Source organism: Helianthus annuus, chromosome 16 (genome assembly GCF_002127325.2).
Source record: "Helianthus annuus cultivar XRQ/B chromosome 16, HanXRQr2.0-SUNRISE, whole genome shotgun sequence".
NCBI lineage: Eukaryota > Viridiplantae > Streptophyta > Magnoliopsida > Asterales > Asteraceae > Helianthus > Helianthus annuus.
The window spans coordinates 182,039,299-182,063,188 of NC_035448.2; the positions used below are offsets into that span (position 1 = coordinate 182,039,299).

Here is a 23,890-nt window from a genome sequence, read left to right on the forward strand (position 1 = left end):
ATAGGGAAAACCTCCTCAATAGCCTGTTTCATAGCAGGGTCTTGATCCGTCACTACAACATTAGGCTGCCGACCAAATGACTTTAAAAATGAATTCAGAAGCCATTTATATGATTCAATACTCTCTGATGCCAACAACCCAGCTGAGAGTGTTACATTTCGACAGTGGTTGTCAATGCCCGTGAACGGAACAAACACCATCTTGTACCTGAACAACACATGCGAAATCACATTTATTATATGTGAATTACTAAAAATCAAATGTGAAACCAGGGAAAAAAGGCATGCGATATATTCAACACCACTCTGTTGTCTACACATGCGATATTGAACACTCATTAGCAAACAAACATACGAAAATCAGTAACAAAACATGTTTGTCTTTGAAACAGTTACCTGTTTGTCTTGAAGGCTGCATCGAACGATATCACATCGCCAAATTCCATATAGTTAAGCTTGCATAAACCATCAGCCCAGAACAAACCAGTTAACCGTTTGCCATCATCAACAGAGTATTCAAACGAATAATCAGCTAAATATTTTTTTTGTCAGTCATCCTATTTATTACCATGTCAGCGTCATACTCTCCTATATAGCTGTTTATTCGCTTCCTAAAATTTTTGCAATCATCAACCGTGGCACCAACGTTCTCGAAACCACCATAACGTTTCCTCATTATATGGAAAGCTTTGACAGGACCAAGGTTTAAAGTGCCTAGTTCCCATACCATCTCCTCTTGGACATCTGACAATTGTCTGTAAGCTGGGAGCATGTGAATGTCATTTTGACAAACAAACTTATGATTATGACCATCAACAAATCTCTTTATTGTATATAATCTACCATCCACAGTGCAAATCATAAGTTGAGCTTTGCATCCGGTCCTAATAGTCCCCCTGTTCCTTGTTTTGAATTGCTTTTTTGACTTTGAATGATCATCAATACACAGAGGCTTATGTCCCTCTTTAGAACAAACAAAATACTTAGTTTTGATTATACCACCACTGTATACTTCACCACCTTTCCGAATAGAAAAACCAGCTAACTTAGCATATGATTGATAAAACCCATATGCTTGTTCAATGGAGATAAATTGCATTCCAACAACAGGTGTAGCTGATGCCTGAACCTCCGGAGTGTAAACCCTTTCATCTACATGAATCAAAATAAAAAACATAAAACGTCATATAAACCACATGCGAATTGTCTGATCAAAACATGCGAAACGATGATATTGATTAATCTGAATTACATATGCGATTTATTACATAGTAACATGCGAAATTGCAAAAAAAAATAAAATCAAATGCGAATTGTAAGAGTAATAACATGCGAAGTTATACATGTTGCTTTTCAAAAAATACAAAAGTGTAATCAAACATTCAAACTACAAAAACAGCTACAACAATGCTACGATTAAACAAAAAACAATTATACGAACAATTTAGATATCTGAATTAACATAATTACCAATAGAAAACTCGTTTGCAGCACTTGAACTTGAAATTGGAATTGGAATTGGATTTGCAGGTCGCGGATTTAAAACATCCTCAATCGAAACTCTCTGATAAGCAGATAATTGAGCATGATCACCGATCGGTCGATTTTCTTCAAAATCAACTTCTGTTCGTCCAGTGCTACTCTGTGGATCCATCGAAATAGACAAATTGAATGAAATCCTAACACATAAGAACGAAAACTGCAAATTGTGAATTATGGAAAATTTGAAACTGATTTGAATAATAATTACCGGGATATCAGTGTAACGAACTTCTCGCTGAATGAATGAAGAGACGAATTTGCCCTCTGATGATTAGGTTAATTGTCTGATTTAACCTTCTTAAACCGAAATGAATCAGGACACGTGTACGGCTCACAATATAGCGTATATAATGTAGGATAACCATATTTGTACCATACTCTTTACCTATATATATATATAGGGTAATGCTAGACAAAAAACCCTCAAAATTTTAGGAAACTCTGGAAACTCAAATCTCCCCCCATTTTTACCCAACCTCCCGACATTTTAAAAAAAAAAAAAAAATAACACGTGTAATATACATGTTTTAAAGTGTTTTGGGCCAAAAAAAAAAACAAAAAAGCGCCGAAGGGATTTTTTTTTTTAAAATAAACAAATTTCAGCAATGTCCGGTTGCCTAACATGTGTTAGGCACAAAAGACACAAATTGCTGAATTTTTTTTTTTTTTAAATCATCCCTTCGGCGCTTTTTTGATTTTTTTGGCCCAAAACTCTTAAAAACATGTATATTACATGTGTTATTTTTTTCAAAAAAAAAAATGTCGGGAGGTTGGGTTTTCTAGGGTTTTTTTATATATATAGGGTTTTCTATATAGCCCTACCCTATATATATATATATATATATATATATATATATATATATATATATATATATGGGGATGGTTCAAATGAAAACCACTTTTATTGTGAAAACTCGAAAACTAACTAAAAAAAGCCTAAAAAACACACAAAAAAAAATTTTTTTTTTCAATTTTTTTTATAAAAATCGCTAGTTTTTATATATAAAAAAAACTTTTTTTCAAAAAAAAAAAAAATTGTGTAGTGCACATGTGTAATAATACACATGTGTAGTACACATACATATGTGCAGTATTACACAAAATTTTTTTTTTTTTTTTTTTGAAAATTTTTTTTTATATTAAAAAACCTGCGAAATTTTGATTGCAAAAAAAAAAATTTATGTTTTTTTGGCTTTTTTTAATTAGTTTTCGAGTTTTCACAATAACTAGTGGTTTTCATTTGAACCTTCCCCTATATATATATATATATATATATATTACTAAATCAATAGCATCATTGATATAATAAGGATTCCTGGCTAACGGTTTTGACTTCTGTTGACCAAATCGGAATCAGCCTAAAACCGAACCGGTTTGGCCCAAAATGCGGGTTTTGCACATCTATGGATCGGCAGTTCTGGAGTCGGTAATTATATAGGCAATATCAACAAGAGTGAGTGAAGAGTTATTATTGTCAGCCCAAATATAAACAAAAGACTGAAAGAGTCGTTTTTAGAATGTGGCCGACAATCCAAACATTGATTCATGCTGGACTAAAACCCAGTTGTGAAACCCACTGTTTGACTCATATTTATTGGCCCAACATGTTGATCTAAAAACATACAAAGTGTTTCACAATTAGTTGCCGGTCTACCACCACTAATACGATCCCAACCACTAATGTGGTGGGTCCATTGGCAAAGGCAAAGCCTTTAAACACCTAGGTTGGGAAGGAGGGGGTATTGGGTTTAAGTCCCACAGACGACAGAGGATTAAAAGAAATTAGCCATTAAAAAAAATACGATCCCAACTACTACCCCGCTTGCTCGATCTTCTAACTCGATCAAAACTTTGAGTCGGAAACTTGAATCATAATACTGGTATTCGAGCCATTACCCGTCCTAGTTACCAATAATTGTTGCAGAGACCCTGTCCATAAACAAATGAATTTAACAATAAAATTATTTAAAAGATTGTATTCTTTAAAAATAAACACCCAATTGTTTTCCAGCCCATTTGACCGTTTTACCCTTTTCAATTTTGTTTTATTTTATGAAATCCGTTTCAATTTTATTTTATTTTATATTTTTATGAAATAATTGTGGATATAATATTATTTTTTGGAAACATAATAACTTTTGTAATTTTAATATTCATTGTGGATGATATCGCATGAAGAACATGAGGGGTAATTGTGTAATCTATCTTGATGCTATTACAATTTACACAAAAGCCATTATAACCCACTTTTTTAATATATTTTTACATCTAAATACCACATAACCTTTCACTTGTAAAGATTTTAATTCACGTCACTTTTGTGTGGGGCAAACACCATACTACTAGACCACTAGGTCATAAGTCATTATCACCAACTGATTAACAATTTCTCGAGTCATATTTTTCTTTCAAGACTAACCATTGGATTTGGAGTTTCATGATGTTGATGGATGGTAGTAGAATTCAAGATCTTTGAATGAAGTATATGATTTTTCAACAGTAAATGCTTTGAATCCTTAAGAAAAGCCCTAATTTCATACATCAGGGTCATGTTATGAAGGAAAAGACAAGCATATGGTCTTTTTCAGTCTTGTAATTCAATGCATCTGTTAATTAAATATAGGAAGATAGCCCTTTAAATAATGAAACTTTTGGTAACACCATTTTATAATCAATTGAACATATCAATATCATGCAGGCGGGCCCATATACTAAACACAGGTGTCACGTTATAATACGCTTATATAGTATTAGATACTATTTTTATGTGTTATTTACCTATTCAACAGTCAAGTGACGCAACTTCACCAAATAATTTCAGAAAATGACACTAATAAGTCTACCACTATTATTATAAAACCTTATTTTTGCATGATTTTTCTTTGTTAAAATACGCCTATGTTTCGAACCTTTTTAACTAAACACTAGTAGGTTCTAAAACGAGTCGGAAAAGTATGTCAAATCGAGTGCTAAAATGCAACTTTGAATGTCAAGGGACAAAAGTAGGTTCTAAAACAAGTCGGAAAAGTATGTCAAATCGAGTGCTAAAATGCAACTTTGAATGTCAAGGGACAAAATTGCAAACATGTGAAACTAACCTAATAATAAAGCATATAATTGAAGACAACAAAACATTTGTAATATGTGTTTGTTTGTGGTTAGGCTAGAACGTGTTAGAAATATGTCCGAATCCTTGTCATTGATGTGTTTAACAACTGATTGTACCAAAAGTCGTTCATATCCATATACGAAGCGGGATCCAAAGTCCAACTTTGTTAAATTGTCGGGGCAAATGTCACATTTAACAAACGATGCCAAAATTGGACTTGTTCATGATAAAATGAGGTTATTGTTTGAAACCTTATCTATACTATTTTGTGATAATGTAGGTCCTTTATGATTAAAAGTTTATGGTGAGCTAATCTAATGTCCTTTGGTAAACCTGAAGAATTCGTGAGTTCGCTCGTTTATTTATATAAGCAATTTTAAAGGGTATTTTAAATTAGAACTGAAATTATTTGAGTATTTTGATAAAAGAATTGAAGAAAATGATTTGTCATATTCTTTAATTAGTATTAGTATTATTTCCATATTATAAATTTCCAACAACTTTATGCATTGAGTGGGTCTACCCAATGCTTAGGGGGATTTTCAAAAAAAAAAAAAAAAAAAAATTGATTTTTCACTTTTAACCCAAACTTATTTGATTTTATTACTTTTAACCCAAAAGTTTTCGTCTTTCGCAATTTAACCTCACAATTTTTTTACTTTCAACTTTGGTCCCTTATGTTTTCCATCTTACGCAAATTTTTCATTTTACGTTCCGTTTTAAATTATGCGAGTTAACACGCCGCAACGTGTGTGCGGTTCAACATTTTTACGTTGTCTATTTTTTCCAGTTTGATAGATTCATTGCAACGCACGAGTCCTAGGTCAACTTAGTTATTCTTTTCTATGTTTTATATTTCGGTCTAAGTTATTTGCATTAACACGCCGCATGTTCAGTGTTAATGGCCCCACCGCAACGCGAGGGGTGCTTAATACTAGTTACATTCATATATCATCAAATATACTTTTTCTTTTATGCCAATGTATACACACATACACGCAAACTGTTAAAGCAACATCAATTTGATACAAATATACGCAATTACATACATTCGGTAACATCATTTATCTAACTACTTTTGATATGTTTGTGTTTAAAAAGGTAATGAAGTTATACATTCTTGATTGATATGATTCTTGCTTTCTAAACTCCATGCCTAAAAACACATACCTACATGAACAAAACATGTTTTATTGAATTTCATTAGCAAATAATGATACATGAGAGTTCATTCGCGCACGACATGATTTTTAATCGGTGTTGAAAGAATAAGGTGACATACACAAGCCATAGACGAACATGCATGGTTTCGTGTAAGTCGTGCGTAAGTACTCCTCGACACATCCCACAAAATGACCCTTCCTTGATATTTTTTACTTGTCATAATTTTCAAGTATACCGTCCAATGTTATGTCTTTTATAAGTATTTAATTGTGTATTCTTTAATTGTTATTAAAGGTTTCTTAAGCTAAGTTTATATTTTTATATGTCACGTCATGGGAGGCTTTGATGGTGTGCGGGGAGGACCTCCGCACAGGGCCCGCGATTTCGAGGGGCATGCAATTTAAAAAAAAATGATACGTATATGTTATTTTTTTAAATAGTAAACACATACCATTTCAAATATAGGTCCATTTACAAATCATTTTTTATGGTTTAGAATTTAGCCCACTTGGAATTAGGTTTATTGAACCAATACTAATTTGATTTTTTTTAAATAATAACAAAACATAACGGAAGGGTACATTTTTTCAACCTCGAACAGGGTATGTGAATTCTCAGAGACGCCTCTGTGTCACGTATTGTGTCACTCAACGTTCACCACCAAATCATTGAGGAAATGATGAAAAACAACTATTTTACTTAGTGTGGTATATCTTTATGATCATGTTAGAATAGTTTTGCACGTGTAATCATGACTTACACATGACTAAGAGTCAATTATCTTCTTTTACTCCAATGTAAATCTCTTGTTCTCATTAGGCTAAAGAAAGCCTCACAGCCATTTTGCTTGAATTTTACTTGAGTCTCACGAAAATCCTTTTGCACAAAACTAATATGTGGACTCCTCTTTTATATCTACCGAGTAATGGCTAAGCGAAAACATCTCACAAGTTTTAGAGGGTATCAAGGAAAGTTGATGGTTCACCGGACTCCCGAAGTAATTAATTTATGGTGACCGCCCATTTATATCTAGCTAATGATTAATGTGACATATAGGCTTCCCACAAGTTATGGACACTGGTTTTTAAACCTGACCATCCAGTTGAACCAGTTAAAACCTGAAACTAATATGTACACCGTTTATTTTATTCTACTTCACCGTCGACGAACAAACCAGACAGTATTAAGCAAATCAGATTAAACTAGAAACTATTTGGGTGTTTGGATCATATTCATGAAAGGGACCATTGCTTTCATATTATAGCTAGAGAGGTGAGACACTTGTGTTTACCTCTCCAACCGATGTGGATGACTTTAAATGATAATTGAAAATTGCTTGTTCACTTTAAATGGGTAAATGAAAATATAATATATGAAAAGGATGTAATTTGCCAAAATCATCAATTACCCAGTGATAAGTGCTTCTTCATTTATCTTTTAGCTAGGACCACCCATAAGGCCATAATGGCACGTAACTTTGTGATTTGTGAACCATTAATTTCCAAAATAAGCTAACACCCACCAGCAAGTGGGACAAAGAGTTAAAAGTTATTTACCATTTATGTCTAAATATTGTGTTTATAATTCCAATACGTTACTTGTGATTACGCGAAAAATTGATTGATGGATTTAAACAATAATTGGAGAACAAGGTTCACACCCGGTTCGGTAATTGAAGACTTAAGGTTTCTACACGTTTTAGATTTAATTCAATTGCATATGTGATTAGCGGATTTTGTATCGCCTGGCGTAGGTGCCAAGAGCTATCAACATCGTAGACGACGGACTGCAATGCACTTCGTTACCAAGAACATGTTTCATAACTCATTCAACAATTCACAAATTCAATTCAAATACACGACAATTATCAAAAGTTTCAAAATCAAAACACAATTTGTTACAAATCAAATCTCAAAACAATGTTTAACCGTAGAATCTTACAAAAACCTACACCGGGGTGAAACCCGTGAGAATTAGCCGTTCATGGTAGACGAAACTTGATCACTGGATGATTGAAGCTTGAACTTGAATATCTTGAAGCTTTGATGAATGATGATGATGATGGTTAGGGTTTGTAATGGATGATTGAAGTGAAGGGACGATCGACTGGGTGATGAGGATGATGGTGGTGGATTATGGTTAGGATCGAAGGTGATGATTCGGATGATTCGTATGGAAGAATGATGAAGGTAGGGGTGTTCTTGGCTCCAAGATGGTGTTTCAAACTCAAAAAATGTGTAACTCTTTGAAAAACCCTCATAAACATTAATATAACTCATCCCCAAACATCAAAAATTGGAAATTCCCGTTTGGCATCAGATGAGGGCATCGCCGACGACCCCTGGTTAGTCAAAATGTTCCTGACGCCTTAAACTACTGCTTACGAGCATTTCTGGCCAACGACATTTCTGGAGGGCGTCGTCGACGAGCCTTCTAACCCTTGTTGTTGTAAATTTGTAACATATAAAAAATGCTAGGTTAAACAAGTCGTGTCCATGTTAACATGTTAAGAAACGAGTTGTCTTCAGATTCTTGTCTTTAGCACATTCTTTTGGCTCGTTTCGTATATGGGTTCATTTAGATTTTCTATGTTTGTGTTGGATCCATCTATCATCTTGTGAGCACACCTTGTTTGACGGGTTTCACAGGTTGAGTCATTAATTTTTTGTTCATTAAATTAGAGGGTAGTTTACGTTGAAACAAAAATTATTTAAGTTTTCTATATCAAAGTTATAAGTTGAAAGAGGAATAATTACCGTATTCTTTAGTTTAAACTCACAAATAGAAATTTGTGCTTAGTTGGTAAATTTGTGTATGATTTTGTATGTATAGGTTTATAATTTTATAGTGCTAATATTTGTAACAAGTTTAAAATTTCGGGTCAAACATGTTTTGTTTGTCACAACTCGTTAATACACGAGTTGTGTTTGGTTCGTGTTTCTTACATTTGTCACACCTTGATTTCCTGATGGGCCAAGGCTTGCGGTTTATGCGTGACGACTGATAATAGATATTCACATATAGCACAGCGGAAGTATTGGGATTATAAATTACATATTACAAAGTACAAGTGTTCGAAAGTTTAAAATAAATATACAGACAGAAAGTGTACTAAAAGATTCACGGGCGGGTCGAAAAACAAAATGAAATTTTAGACTACTAGGCCTTGTGTGGAGTCGCAAATTCCAATATGCATATACCAAGCAGCTCCAGCCTATTCCGTACTTGCTAACATGCGCTTAGTCTTTTGAAAATACGTCATGTTTCGCTAGTAAATACAATTAACCGACACATTTTGAAAATCTTTTCAAAATCATTTTTATACCTTTTGGTATATCATTTTCATAAATAACTTGGGATAAAGTGATATCTCTTGTTACCAGTATTACATGGTTGGCAATACATATGTGGCCCGGAACTAAACTCCGATACATGATTAACCGACACACCACTTTTGAATAAAAATATAATAGCATTAGCGTCTGTCAGATGTATGCCTACACCCGGCGCTTAGGTCGTGGCCACTTGCAATTAAGTGAGTCGTGGATATCCAGGACACGGTCGCATTAACCCCCAATATTTAAGTTATCAAGCATAACGGATTAAAATGGATTATTTGGATTTTGGACATCATTCGTCATTGATCCCATACCCGACCAAGCGGCTAATGTCGTATCCCAAGCCCGTATAGGAAAAATAGGCTAAGAGTATTTACCTGAGCTTATCTTTACAAATCAAAGATGTTTTAAGCATAGCAGTTAATCCAAACAACTAATATACGCGCAATTTACTAGGGGCTCCTAGTCTGGGACGCACGGAACAATGATCCGTTAGAATGTTAACGGGTCTTATTTCAAGTCATAGGACTTGGACCGGTTAACTTAATTAAAAGATACGGTTCGCTAGATTAAGCAGAGACCGGGTAGAATGTGGTTTAAGACCTCACGAGTATAATGACTCGTATAATTTGGGTCAAATAACCAAATATTCTGATTAGAACTGATTTGGAAAGGTTTTGACCCGATTCGGCTTACTTATACAAAATATGTTATATAAGTCAACTGTACGCGCATATGCGGTATCGGGTGATTGGATGGGTTCATGGTAAGTCCAATATGCCAAAACATGTTTATTATGTTCCCATATCAGTTTATAACTCAGATTGTAAGTTCATTATATTTTTAAACCATTCTTTGCATCAAAAGGGTATTTTGGGCATTATTAGGCATAATATGTGGACTTTGCATAAAACCCGACAAACGATATGATTAAATGGTATAAGCTCAGAGGGTTATTCCATACAGTAATATAATCATATAACAACTTCAAATCAGTAACTAAACTATCTTAAACGGGTCAGAATCTAAAGTCAAAGCAGAAGTCAAACTATTTGACTTTTGGTTGCGAACATGCTCTAAGCAGGAAATGACGGGTTGGACATGATCTAACATGTCCTAATATGTTATACAAACTAATCTAATGTCAAAAATTAAGGTTTCGATACTTAGAAGTTCATTTAACGTTAATTGCGAAAATCTGTGTTTTTTACTTTTATTTAATAAACTTTGACCCGTCATTTGACCAACTTAACCTGATCTTCAGGAGGGGCCCTCATAGGGGATTAAAACCTACATTATTACGATCACTTAGCCATGTTCAATTCGAACTTTGGTTTAACCGAAATGATCCTAACCGAAAGTCAAATCAAAAGTCAATTTGCTTGACTTCCGGTTAGTAACTAGCCTATAAATGAAACAAGACTGATTCAGAACACTTACAAGTGTTCAACGGAGTGTTATAACTCCAGAAAGGAAGCCTCTATTGAGAAGAAGCTATCCAAGAAGATGAGAGAGTGAAATTTATGAAAGGTGCAAGAAATGAGGTTGATGATCACCTCTAATTATACTTGCACAAGGTTCACAATTGCATGCCACATGTCCCTAAAGCTTTGAGATGCTTAGGAGTGTCCTAGAAGGTGTCCAAAGGTGGCACAATGTGGCTTATTTGCGAGAGGAGTTGCAGGAACAGCAGGCTGTAACTGCCAGCACAACATTCTGCCAGCGACACCCCTTACGGACCGTAAGGGGTTGGTTACGGCCTGTAAGGGGTTGGTTACGGTCCGTAAGGGACCCTGTGCGCCTACAGTTTGTTTGAAACCCTTACGGACCGTAAGACTATGGCTTGCGGTCCGTAAGGGACCGTCAGAAGATAAAATTTTGGCTACATAGGCACATTTAGTTCCTCCACTATCCATCTTCCATATCAGGGCCGTCTTCGGAAATGCTAAAAAAATTTTTGGCCCTGAGCGAGATAAAAAACCGGGCCCTACCCGCACAATAATATAAACTCATTAATTAGCCAATCACATATATAAAATGTAAAAAATCATAATCTGATGATAATTGTTATAAAATTAATAAAAGAAAAGTAGTGTAGCAAAATGATTCAACCTGCTTACTTAATTGAACCGTGTGGCTTTCCTAGCGTTTTTAGAATCAAAGATCGATATTTGTATAACGTACTCTACATTTTATAATAAAAATCACTATTAGATGAACATATATCTATAGCTAGGTAAAAAATTAGAAAACTAAAATGATAATGTGAAGATATTAATATTCCTTGTGCATGATTTCCGCAAGTCGTATACACAGGCTAGAAGATATAACTAATGTAGAAAAGGAAAAAAAAAAAAGACAGATTGGAAATAGTCGGATGGAATCGAAAGTGAGCCTCTTATGCGCAAAAAAGAACAAATGAACCAACCAATCGTCACTCATTTATTGTTACTGATTACTCTCAGTCATAAAAGATTTGACGATATGCTGGATACAAATAAAAAGCAAAACGTGGGAATCGAACCGGAGACCTGACAGGTAAAATACTACACATTAACCAAGTGAGCTATGGACAGCTAGGAGATACTCTGATAATTAGATGTTATATATACATATAATTATATATATGTAAAACATTGAAATAATTACGGGCCCTCTTGCGTTTTTGGCCCTGAGCCGGCGCCCACCCTGCACATGCTCAAAACTGGCCCTGTTCCATATAATATACAATTTGGTTCCTCTCGTCCAGCTTATCGGAATTATTTGAGAGTTAAGTGGACATATCTCATATTATTCAATAAAATTTTCCGTGGTGTCACAACGTTAATTTTAGGTTAGTTTCATGTTTGAATTCATTCTTATATTTTATGTGAGTGGGATCTTATACGCCTACATGTGCACAACCCGTTTATCATCTCTAAATTATATAAAAAACGAACTAAAAAGTTACTGTCATGGGAAAACCTTCATAAAATAACGTAAGTAGCATAAATATTAATTCATTAACATATTTTTAATGCATAAATAAAAGTTACGACAAAATAATGATGATTTGGTCATGCCACCTCCTCCACAATCCACTTGGAGAAGATTCCATACTATGTTTTGGGTATCTATGAAATTTAATCAGTCAAACGTGCAACTTGGATCGGGAATCATTGGTGTAACAAGGCTTGATGTCCTTTGTATTTTTTTTACTTTATCTCCGAGTATCTCGCTAGTTTTTTTTTAATAAAGTTTAACCCTTCTAAAATATTTATGAAATTTAGTTAGTCAAAAAAACAAAAGTGAGGAAAACTTTCCTCAACCTCAAGCAATTACGATAAATACACTTCATTTACATAAAAAAAATAAATGAACACAAGTGCATTTTCTATTTTTTTTTTAGCTTTTAAAGTAGTATTAAAGTAGGGAAAACTATAGGATGGGTGTTAGAAATAGTTTAAAGTTGTAAGAAATAATTTACATAGTTGTAACCACATATATCCTTTTGACTATTATTACTAGGACGAAAACAACAATTGTACCTCTTAATTTCTACAAATAGCAGAATTATTGGTAGAGACTGTAGAGCGTGAGATGTAGACAAACTTTATCTCTATCTCTAGGCATAGAAAGTTTACTTCCAGAGAGACCTTAGCTCCAAAAAAAAAAAACAAACAAACATGATTATATATAGAGAGATAGGAAGCTAGCACTAACAAAAGTAGTGGTGAGAGCGTAATTCGGTAAAGACATAAACATATATAACATCAGACAACAACATATAGGCATAGATACAGAAACACAATCACTTGCAAGCCCCCCCCCCCAAACGGTAGGAAAATCTACGCCACTATGACACTATTGTACCCTCCTCTGGAAGTCTTTAAACTTAATTTTACACATCCATGAACTCCTATGCTAGACCGTGTCCTCGGAGAGGTGCAAATCTAGTAAATTATGTCTAACCTGCTCATCCAAAGTCAATTTGGGTCCGCCTCTACTCCTCCGCCTATCTACAATGACAGTTTCCCCTAATCTAGCTAGTCGCCCGCCTTCTTTATCATATTTTATATACTAGTCACTCCTAACATTTCCCTAATAACCTCATTTCTTATTTGGTTTACCCTCATGTGTCCACACATCCACTTCCACATCCTCATCTCTGCTACCTCCATCTTAGGCGCTTGTGTCTTCTTGATGACCCAACATTATGTCTCGTATAGCATAGCAGATCTAACTGCAACCTCATAAAAATTTTCTCTTTAATTTAGTTAAGAACCCCCTATCACACAATATACAGTGACAATATCCAAGTGAGAACTCTCCACCTACACCAGCTAAACTGGATGCAATGGTCTACGTCATTATTTATCTCCTTATCCTTTTATACAAACAATCCTGAATATTTAATCTTAGGAACCACCTGACCTTTAATGGTGATCAGAGTGTCATCATCATCGTCTGCACAACTAAAATCACAATAAAGATACTCAATCCTAGAGTGACTAGTCCTTAAACCCTTGATCTCTACAACTGCTCGCCACTCCTCTAACCTAGCATTCAGACACTGTTTCGTCTTAGTGACTATCATAATATCATTTGCAAAAACATGCACCACAAAACTCTCCCTTGAATCGACTTGGGCAACTCATCCAGGATGACCAAAAAATAAACAAACTCAATGCATACCCTTGCTGGAGTCCTACCTCCACAAGGAATTCGTACCCCCACGGATACTAGCTTTAGTCCAATTATAAATATTTCTAATTATGTTTATATACTTCTTATGAACCCTCTACCATTCAAACTATGCCACATCAGTCTAGATGACACACTGTCATATGCCTTTTCAAGGTCAATAAACACCATATGTGTCACACCCCGAAATATCAGAGCTGGCGTGACTGGACCGGTATCTTCATTGCACAGCGGAAGCAAATAAGCTAAGACTTCTAGAAAAAGAACGCCGCTAAGTACTCGAATTCCCATGGGTTCTCCTATTCCAACCGTTCCATAGTTTTGAAAAATGCAACCTGAGAAAGAACATGCGAAAAAGTCAACATAAAGTTGAGCGAGTTCATAGTTTGTTTTGAAAAAGATTTAAAACAAATCTTTTTGATAACCGTGTAAAAGTTGTTGAGAAAATATAGAAAAAAAAAATCATTTTCTCGGCATGATATATGAAAGTTGTGAGTCTAGCCCACGAGAGTCTTTGTAAGTAGGACTAACACGTCCTCTTATTTGTACATAAGTTGAAAGCGTTGTCAAAGTTTGTAAATACATGTATTATGAGTTTGCGTCAAATGTATATTAAAAACATTTGAAAGTTTTACTGTTGTAAGTTGGTATGAAAAGCGTCTATGAACATGTTGATCATTAATGTTTCGCGAGGACATTAATATATGCGACGACATAGGAGGTACTCAACCCGCGTAGGCAATTTTTAGTGTCGAATAACCTCGACTGGGACACAACAGCACTCTAAGTGGTCACCCATGGACCGTGAGTGGGGCTCGCCCGTACCCATTAGATCTAACCTTTGTTCCTTGGTCCTCAAAAGGATTAATGGCACCTCAGTTACAGCCTATGCTCACATGATCTAAGAGTTCATTCCATAACTTAATCATACCTAAGTTTGACATGTATTTCCCCCCGAAAGTTGTAAACCAAAACGTTGAAAGAAAAAGGGGGACATGGTCTCACTGAGTTGTCTCGTTTTTCGTACGCAGGCCAACCCAGTCCCGTTGTTGTAACTAGGACATTCTCGTCACTAGTCATGAAAATCAAGCATGTTTTGTAAAACCGGTATGTTTAGTATAAATCGTTTGTAAACCATTCAAGTTCGTTGAAAATCATTTGCAACATGGTATATAAATATGTGTTTTCGTTCATCGAAATAGTGTTTTCTTTTGCAAAAACTTGCATGTCTTTCCACCCCCGAAAACATTTATAAAAATGTAAAACAGTAAAAAGTGGGGGTTATGAACTCACCTGGTTATCCCTGTGCAAAGCTAGCTTAGAGTGCGATGTCGTAGTGTCATTCCATGAATGTGAACTCGCTAGCATGCAACTAGAGCATTCCTAATCAAGGAATAATTATAAGTTTCTATCTAAAATAACGTAGCTAAACTACGTGTCCGAGCTCTACCGAATCGTTAACTAAACGATCCTAAGGTAGTGTTATCTTGACTTAGAATAACCAATCTATGGTTATTTGATCCCGTTTATAATCGGGGTAAAACTAAGTCTCGAAAAGGACTTAGTTTTCAAATGGTTTAGAATATATATATTTATACATTTAAATATAAATATACTTACGACTTCGTGTTGGTGGTCGCGAATAGAAGTACGTAGATCGATAGTAGTGCGACCCTCCGTAGCTTTCGTATGGTAAAAGTATATATTTATTCAAGTACACACATGTATTTATACATACATATCTATATATCGAATGCTTAATGTTTGAAATGAATACAAACATTTGTAGTCGTCTAATAAGGATATTCGGACCCTAAGTAATTGAAAGTAATATAAATAACTATATTTACTTCGTAAGACTTCCGAATACTAAACGTTTGAAATAAATATAAAAATTATATTTAGCTCTTTGGAAGGTTTAAAGTCGGGGTTTAAAATGAATTTAAAACGTTATACTTATTTCATACCAATGTGCGAAGTCGATCGTTTGAAATAAATATAGACATTACATTTAAACAAATGTTCAGAATTCTTGACATTCGACATACAACTCGTTTTGTAAAAGCATTTGAGACTAAACGCGTTTTGAAATAAGGTAATAAGATTCAGGTGTTAGTGGTTTAAAATAAAGATAAATAGTATTCGTCGAATGTTTTAACTTTATTTGTAATTTGTAAAGTCGCCAAAATAAATATATATTATATTTATTTTATAAGAAGAATTCGAAATTCGATAAGTGTCGTTTTTAGATCATAAATTACGTGTTGTGTTTTGGGTTTGTAACGAAAATTGGGCGGAGTTTCCTTCGTTTTTAGAATAACCTCGACATCTATAGTGTCGATATTTTAATCAAAATTCAACAATAGTCAACGCAATGTAATCAAAATGTAATTTTCGCCAAGATATCAAAACCTAAACTAGTAAGTAATCGAGTCGGGTCGAGCTCGGTTGTCACGTAAGTAATTAAAAACTAATTAACGTAAATAATGTTCGCGTCCTAAATTCTTTACCGAGTCTTCGCGCCGCTTTTGTTGCAAGTTGACCAGCTGAGTTGACCGAGTCAACCGGGTCGACCGGCTGAGTTGGCTCGCTGTGTTGACCTGAATTTGACCGAGTCGACTCGGTTTGACCGAGTCAACCGAAACCGTAACCGAGTCTGACCGAAGCAGCTTGACCAGAAAACGTTGACCAGTTGACCTGAACCAATCTGTTGACCGCACCCGTTTGCTTCCTGTGTAACCCGAACCGAAACTCAAGCCAAATCAAATCAAACCTCGAATCAAAATAATCTTGAATCCTGAACCGATCATACCTTAAATCTGACTCGAGCACCCCTCTAATCTGACCCGAAAGAGACCAAACATGACCAGCTGCAAATAATAACCACCACCACCGTCTTCATCAGCTCAACTTTAACCCCACCATCATTTCTTAACCGGAGCCACGGTCGAGAACCGAAACATCACCGATAAAGAAAAAACAATTAGGAATGTGCAAGCCGTGAAACTATTTGAACTGAAGTGAATCAACACTTACCGGGCCTGTCGGAGATGAAGACGTGTCGCCGGAGAGCAAAAACACCACCACCGCCATCATGGCGGCGCTGCCGTCGGAACCCCACTGGCAGCGTCGGTTCCCTCTTCCTCTCTCCTTTCTTCGATCGCGTCTACCGTCGTACACCACCACCGCTGACGTAACAGCGGTACTGTCGCCGTCGTGATGCTGACGCCGGACACCGGAGGGCTCCGCCGAGCTCCGACCGGCCTTCCTCTCCCCCTCGCGTCTCTAACTCCTCTGTCTCTCTCTCTCTCTGCTACCTGATATGTGAAGATGAAAGGGGATCGACAGATGTAGGGGTGTGTTTGGTGTGGATTAGGGTTCTCCAAAAAAACAAACGCAGAGAAGAGGAGCTGGGTTCTGTAGTTGTGTGCTCATGTTTCAAAAAAAATGAGGGGATTTTAGGGTTTACTTCTTATTTATAGTTAGGTTTTAAGTGAGCTTGGGCCCCAGGCCCACAAGCCCGTTTCGCGCGGCCCGACACGCTTTCGAAGCCCGTTTTTAAACCCGATTGTCATAAATTGTCGTTTAATAAAGTCTTAGAGTCGAACCGCTAAAAATTACGTCGGAGCTTGATATTTAACACATTCATTCGTTGGTCGCGTTAATTCGCGTAAACGGCGCAGTTTGTCGTTTTTAAATTCATTTCTCGATCCATTTTCAACTGCGAACATTAAAATTCTAAAGCGAATCTAAATATATCAAAATATTTCGGTTTTTAAGTTAATACGCGCATCTGATGCTTCCGATTCGTTTTCGGTGCGTTCCTACAGTCGCGTTTTCGTTCACGTTTGCGCTTTGTGTGCTGTTTGAAAGCATGTTTTTTTTCACAAAACCACATCCATAAGTGTAAGTTATACGTATAAACTTCGTATTTGTCGGCATGGTCAGTATTTTGTACGGCATCAATTCGTTATCGTTTAACGTTACGCAATTTTCCCGAAAATCCTCATATGCGCACCGCTACGTCCGATAAGCGTTCCTAGGCATACCAAGAGCCTAATTTGGTTAATCTACGTCTTAATCACTATTTATTATCGACTTAAACGTTGGTTAATCGCGTAATTAGAAGCCATTAATTACCGGTTGTCACATTCTCCCCCTGTTGTAGAAATTTCGTCCTCGAAATTTAGTCTGTCTTATCTCCTCAGAGTGGTATCGTTCCTAGGTAAGTCCAAATAATATCAAAGTGAATGACCACGTAACCGAATCAAAACTTATTCAGATTACAAGAATGTAAGGACATTTTGCATCAATAAGAACCCAATGGTTCAACTGAGTTTGTTCCAGAAATCGAGGTCAAGTGAACAAAGCATATTGATACTACCCCCAATGCGACCAAGTTTACGGGGTTCAACAAAAGAGGAATTTCGACCAATGGAATTTCAAATGAACGTTCACAACATACAAATCAATTTTTGAAACAATAGAATTCACTACCAACGGAAGCTTACGTTGGTTGTCATATAAATGACTCGAATTCAACAAACTCAAATAAATAGAATCATAAAAATGACTTGTCAACTATCGAAACATTAAATGAATAAAATCAACATGTTGCACGGATACACCGAAATGAGATACAACCGAACCTTGTGTATCATCGTCTTAATACATAATTGCATTAAGACTATTTAAATGATGTGTCAAACGAAAAGCATAAATAGTTACGCATGAAACGGCTGATCGTGATTAGCACAAGCTACAAGTTTATACCGACACCACAAGGTGTCGTAGTGATTGAAACAATTCAATAATAACGATGATCAAACAAGTTCACCGTGTTTGAAATCAGGTGAAAGGTTCAACGAAGTAAATCTGAATGTTTGTTTCGAACAAATCTCATAGGATTTCCAATTGAAAATGAAACAAATAAATAATGTTTTCCGATCGAAGATGAAAAAGCAATGAATATCACAAAATGTTCAATCGATGCGGAAAGAACCGTTAGGAGGTACACCGAAATATGAAATGAATTTGTGTACCATTATCTTGACACACGATTGTGTTAAGATTGCTTTAATATGATAAATCGGCAAAGTGGATTTAATATAAATAAATAAATAGTTAAATCCGTACATGAGGTGAGCAACGAGATTAGCGCAAGCTTCAAACTTGTGAAAAACGCCACCACAAGGTGATCGTGATCAAGGAAACAATTCAATAAAGTCAAAGACCAAACAAGCATGTTATAGTTCAAAAAAATTGAAGTGCTTGTTGGGATTAAGTTGAATACGATGGCCTCAATCCATCATATGGAATCTTGAATCGAATATATATTACGAGCAAGTTCAACAATTAAACTTGGTTTAGTCACATTCCAACGATAAATGCATGTGTTAACAAGAGATTTCGACATGGTTACAATGAACAAACCATGTAATGTATTCAAAAGAAAAGAGTTTCGACTAGTTCGTTGACTCGATATCAAAAAGTCAACACTTTGCAACAATGCGGGTCATCTAGATCACAATGCAAAGATCAAGTATAGCGAACGATATGAGCTTTGATAAAACGACAATTTGGAGTGAAGCCCTCCAATGGTCTTCACGAATCAACGAACCACATGCGCGATAAACAATGCATGCGTACATATGAATTCACCAAAAATAAAACAATTGAGTGTTTGCTATCATGGAAGAAATCTTTGTGGTGCAACGATCATTAAGGGGGAGTAGAAATGCAAAAATCTACTCACTATATGCAAGAAGTCGAAATTTCAACAAAAGAAATTTAAGGACTTTACCTGGAATTTCGTGTGATGGTTGGTTGTTAGGTGACATTACCATGGAATGTCGAACATAGCATAATCGCCATTAATGAGGTAGGGGAATGCGAAGACATGTGACTTCTTTTGCAGCGCCAATAATTGTGAGACTCTTTATACTAAGTACCGATTGTTGTAAAATCTTGTTCTACCGTACCTTAGCGAGATTCATGTTGTTTGCAGGATCGCGTGGCAAAGTGCACATTTTGGTTGTTGTTCTCTCGCTGACGGGATTAGCGTCGTTGTAGTCGTGTCCAATCGTGTTTTCCTCAAGGCCTTGCCTCGAAAGTCGTGTGATGTAATTAGACGTCCACTGACGCGTAGTTTAAGTTTCACGTATAGTTGCGCAATAGCATTTCGTTCCACCTAGATTACCTGCTCGGGTAATTAAAATAGCATAGAAAATATAGGTAATGGTGTTTTCCCAAGTCGTTAGTCACAGTTTCTAAGTGATGACTTTAATGAGTTCCGACATAAGCTTTCCAAAGGTCCTAAATGCATGTTATCCAAAACTCTCAAAGTTTTGCTTACTGTATGTAATCGTTTCGTGTATCGTGTATCAAACACACTCTTGTGCATGTTTAAAAATTAAAACAGTTGGCTCATTGTTCTTGGCAACGGTTGGAACCCATATTCGAGTCTTAGGCGTTCTGTATGTGTTCAAGTCTTAATAATCTAATTCCCAGAGGAAAGTGAGGTTCAAGCCTAGGTATCTCTACAGAAACCTAATTCGCTGAAACCTATAGCTCTGATACCAATCTGTCACACCCCGAAATATCAGAGCTGGCGTGACTGGACCGGTATCTTCATTGCACAGCGGAAGCAAATAAGCTAAGACTTCTAGAAAAAGAACGCCGCTAAGTACTCGAATTCCCATGGGTTCTCCTATTCCAACTGTTCCATAGTTTTGAAAAATGCAACCTGAGAAAGAACATGCGAAAAAGTCAACATAAAGTTGAGCGAGTTCATAGTTTGTTTTGAAAAAGATTTAAAACAAATCTTTTTGATAACCGTGTAAAAGTTGTTGAGAAAATATAGAAAAAAAAAATCATTTTCTCGGCATGATATATGAAAGTTGTGAGTCTAGCCCACGAGAGTCTTTGTAAGTAGGACTAACACGTCCTCTTATTTGTACATAAGTTGAAAGCGTTGTCAAAGTTTGTAAATACATGTATTATGAGTTTGCGTCAAATGTATATTAAAAACATTTGAAAGTTTTACTGTTGTAAGTTGGTATGAAAAGCGTCTATGAACATGTTGATCATTAATGTTTCGCGAGGACATTAATATATGCGACGACATAGGAGGTACTCAACCCGCGTAGGCAATTTTTAGTGTCGAATAACCTCGACTGGGACACAACAGCACTCTAAGTGGTCACCCATGGACCGTGAGTGGGGCTCGCCCGTACCCATTAGATCTAACCTTTGTTCCTTGGTCCTCAAAAGGATTAATGGCACCTCAGTTACAGCCTATGCTCACATGATCTAAGAGTTCATTCCATAACTTAATCATACCTAAGTTTGACATGTATTTCCCCCCGAAAGTTGTAAACCAAAACGTTGAAAGAAAAAGGGGGACATGGTCTCACTGAGTTGTCTCGTTTTTCGTACGCAGGCCAACCCAGTCCCGTTGTTGTAACTAGGACATTCTCGTCACTAGTCATGAAAATCAAGCATGTTTTGTAAAACCGGTATGTTTAGTATAAATCGTTTGTAAACCATTCAAGTTCGTTGAAAATCATTTGCAACATGGTTTATAAATATGTGTTTTCGTTCATCGAAATAGTGTTTTCTTTTGCAAAAACTTGCATGTCTTTCCACCCCCGAAAACATTTATAAAAATGTAAAACAGTAAAAAGTGGGGGTTATGAACTCACCTGGTTATCCCTGTGCAAAGCTAGCTTAGAGTGCGATGTCGTAGTGTCATTCCATGAATGTGAACTCGCTAGCGTGCAACTAGAGCATTCCTAATCAAGGAATAATTATAAGTTTCTATCTAAAATAACGTAGCTAAACTACGTGTCCGAGCTCTACCGAATCGTTAACTAAACGATCCTAAGGTAGTGTTATCTTGACTTAGAATAACCAATCTATGGTTATTTGATCCCGTTTATAATCGGGGTAAAACTAAGTCTCGAAAAGGACTTAGTTTTCAAATGGTTTAGAATATATATATTTATACATTTAAATATAAATATACTTACGACTTCGTGTTGGTGGTCGCGAATAGAAGTACGTAGATCGATAGTAGTGCGACCCTCCGTAGCTTTCGTATGGTAAAAGTATATATTTATTCAAGTACACACATGTATTTATACATACATATCTATATATCGAATGCTTAATGTTTGAAATGAATACAAACATTTGTAGTCGTCTAATAAGGATATTCGGACCCTAAGTAATTGAAAGTAATATAAATAACTATATTTACTTCGTAAGACTTCCGAATACTAAACGTTTGAAATAAATATAAAAATTATATTTAGCTCTTTGGAAGGTTTAAAGTCGGGGTTTAAAATGAATTTAAAACGTTATACTTATTTCATACCAATGTGCGAAGTCGATCGTTTGAAATAAATATAGACATTACATTTAAACAAATGTTCAGAATTCTTGACATTCGACATACAACTCGTTTTGTAAAAGCATTTGAGACTAAACGCGTTTTGAAATAAGGTAATAAGATTCAGGTGTTAGTGGTTTAAAATAAAGATAAATAGTATTCGTCGAATGTTTTAACTTTATTTGTAATTTGTAAAGTCGCCAAAATAAATATATATTATATTTATTTTATAAGAAGAATTCGAAATTCGATAAGTGTCGTTTTTAGATCATAAATTACGTGTTGTGTTTTGGGTTTGTAACGAAAATTGGGCGGAGTTTCCTTCGTTTTTAGAATAACCTCGACATCTATAGTGTCGATATTTTAATCAAAATTCAACAATAGTCAACGCAATGTAATCAAAATGTAATTTTCGCCAAGATATCAAAACCTAAACTAGTAAGTAATCGAGTCGGGTCGAGCTCGGTTGTCACGTAAGTAATTAAAAACTAATTAACGTAAATAATGTTCGCGTCCTAAATTCTTTACCGAGTCTTCGCGCCGCTTTTGTTGCAAGTTGACCAGCTGAGTTGACCGAGTCAACCGGGTCGACCGGCTGAGTTGGCTCGCTGTGTTGACCTGAATTTGACCGAGTCGACTCGGTTTGACCGAGTCAACCGAAACCGTAACCGAGTCTGACCGAAGCAGCTTGACCAGAAAACGTTGACCAGTTGACCTGAACCAATCTGTTGACCGCACCCGTTTGCTTCCTGTGTAACCCGAACCGAAACTCAAGCCAAATCAAATCAAACCTCGAATCAAAATAATCTTGAATCCTGAACCGATCATACCTTAAATCTGACTCGAGCACCCCTCTAATCTGACCCGAAAGAGACCAAACATGACCAGCTGCAAATAATAACCACCACCACCGTCTTCATCAGCTCAACTTTAACCCCACCATCATTTCTTAACCGGAGCCACGGTCGAGAACCGAAACATCACCGATAAAGAAAAAACAATTAGGAATGTGCAAGCCGTGAAACTATTTGAACTGAAGTGAATCAACACTTACCGGGCCTGTCGGAGATGAAGACGTGTCGCCGGAGAGCAAAAACACCACCACCGCCATCATGGCGGCGCTGCCGTCGGAACCCCACTGGCAGCGTCGGTTCCCTCTTCCTCTCTCCTTTCTTCGATCGCGTCTACCGTCGTACACCACCACCGCTGACGTAACAGCGGTACTGTCGCCGTCGTGATGCTGACGCCGGACACCGGAGGGCTCCGCCGAGCTCCGACCGGCCTTCCTCTCCCCCTCGCGTCTCTAACTCCTCTGTCTCTCTCTCTCTCTCTCTGCTACCTGATATGTGAAGATGAAAGGGGATCGACAGATGTAGGGGTGTGTTTGGTGTGGATTAGGGTTCTCCAAAAAAACAAACGCAGAGAAGAGGAGCTGGGTTCTGTAGTTGTGTGCTCATGTTTCAAAAAAAAATGAGGGGATTTTAGGGTTTACTTCTTATTTATAGTTAGGTTTTAAGTGAGCTTGGGCCCCAGGCCCACAAGCCCGTTTCGCGCGGCCCGACACGCTTTCGAAGCCCGTTTTTAAACCCGATTGTCATAAATTGTCGTTTAATAAAGTCTTAGAGTCGAACCGCTAAAAATTACGTCGGAGCTTGATATTTAA

General features: G+C 36.3%; 1 long non-coding RNA gene across 1 annotated transcript; it reads right to left on the reverse strand.

Moving 5' to 3' along the window:
• Positions 1–1,108: 1,108 nt before the first annotated feature.
• Positions 1,109–1,841, reverse strand: LOC118487993. Its single transcript, XR_004883161.1, has 3 exons — positions 1,750–1,841; positions 1,470–1,641; positions 1,109–1,151 (listed from the first exon to the last, which is right to left on the reverse strand). It is a non-coding gene; the product is annotated as an uncharacterized LOC118487993 (long non-coding RNA).
• Positions 1,842–23,890: the final 22,049 nt, after the last annotated feature.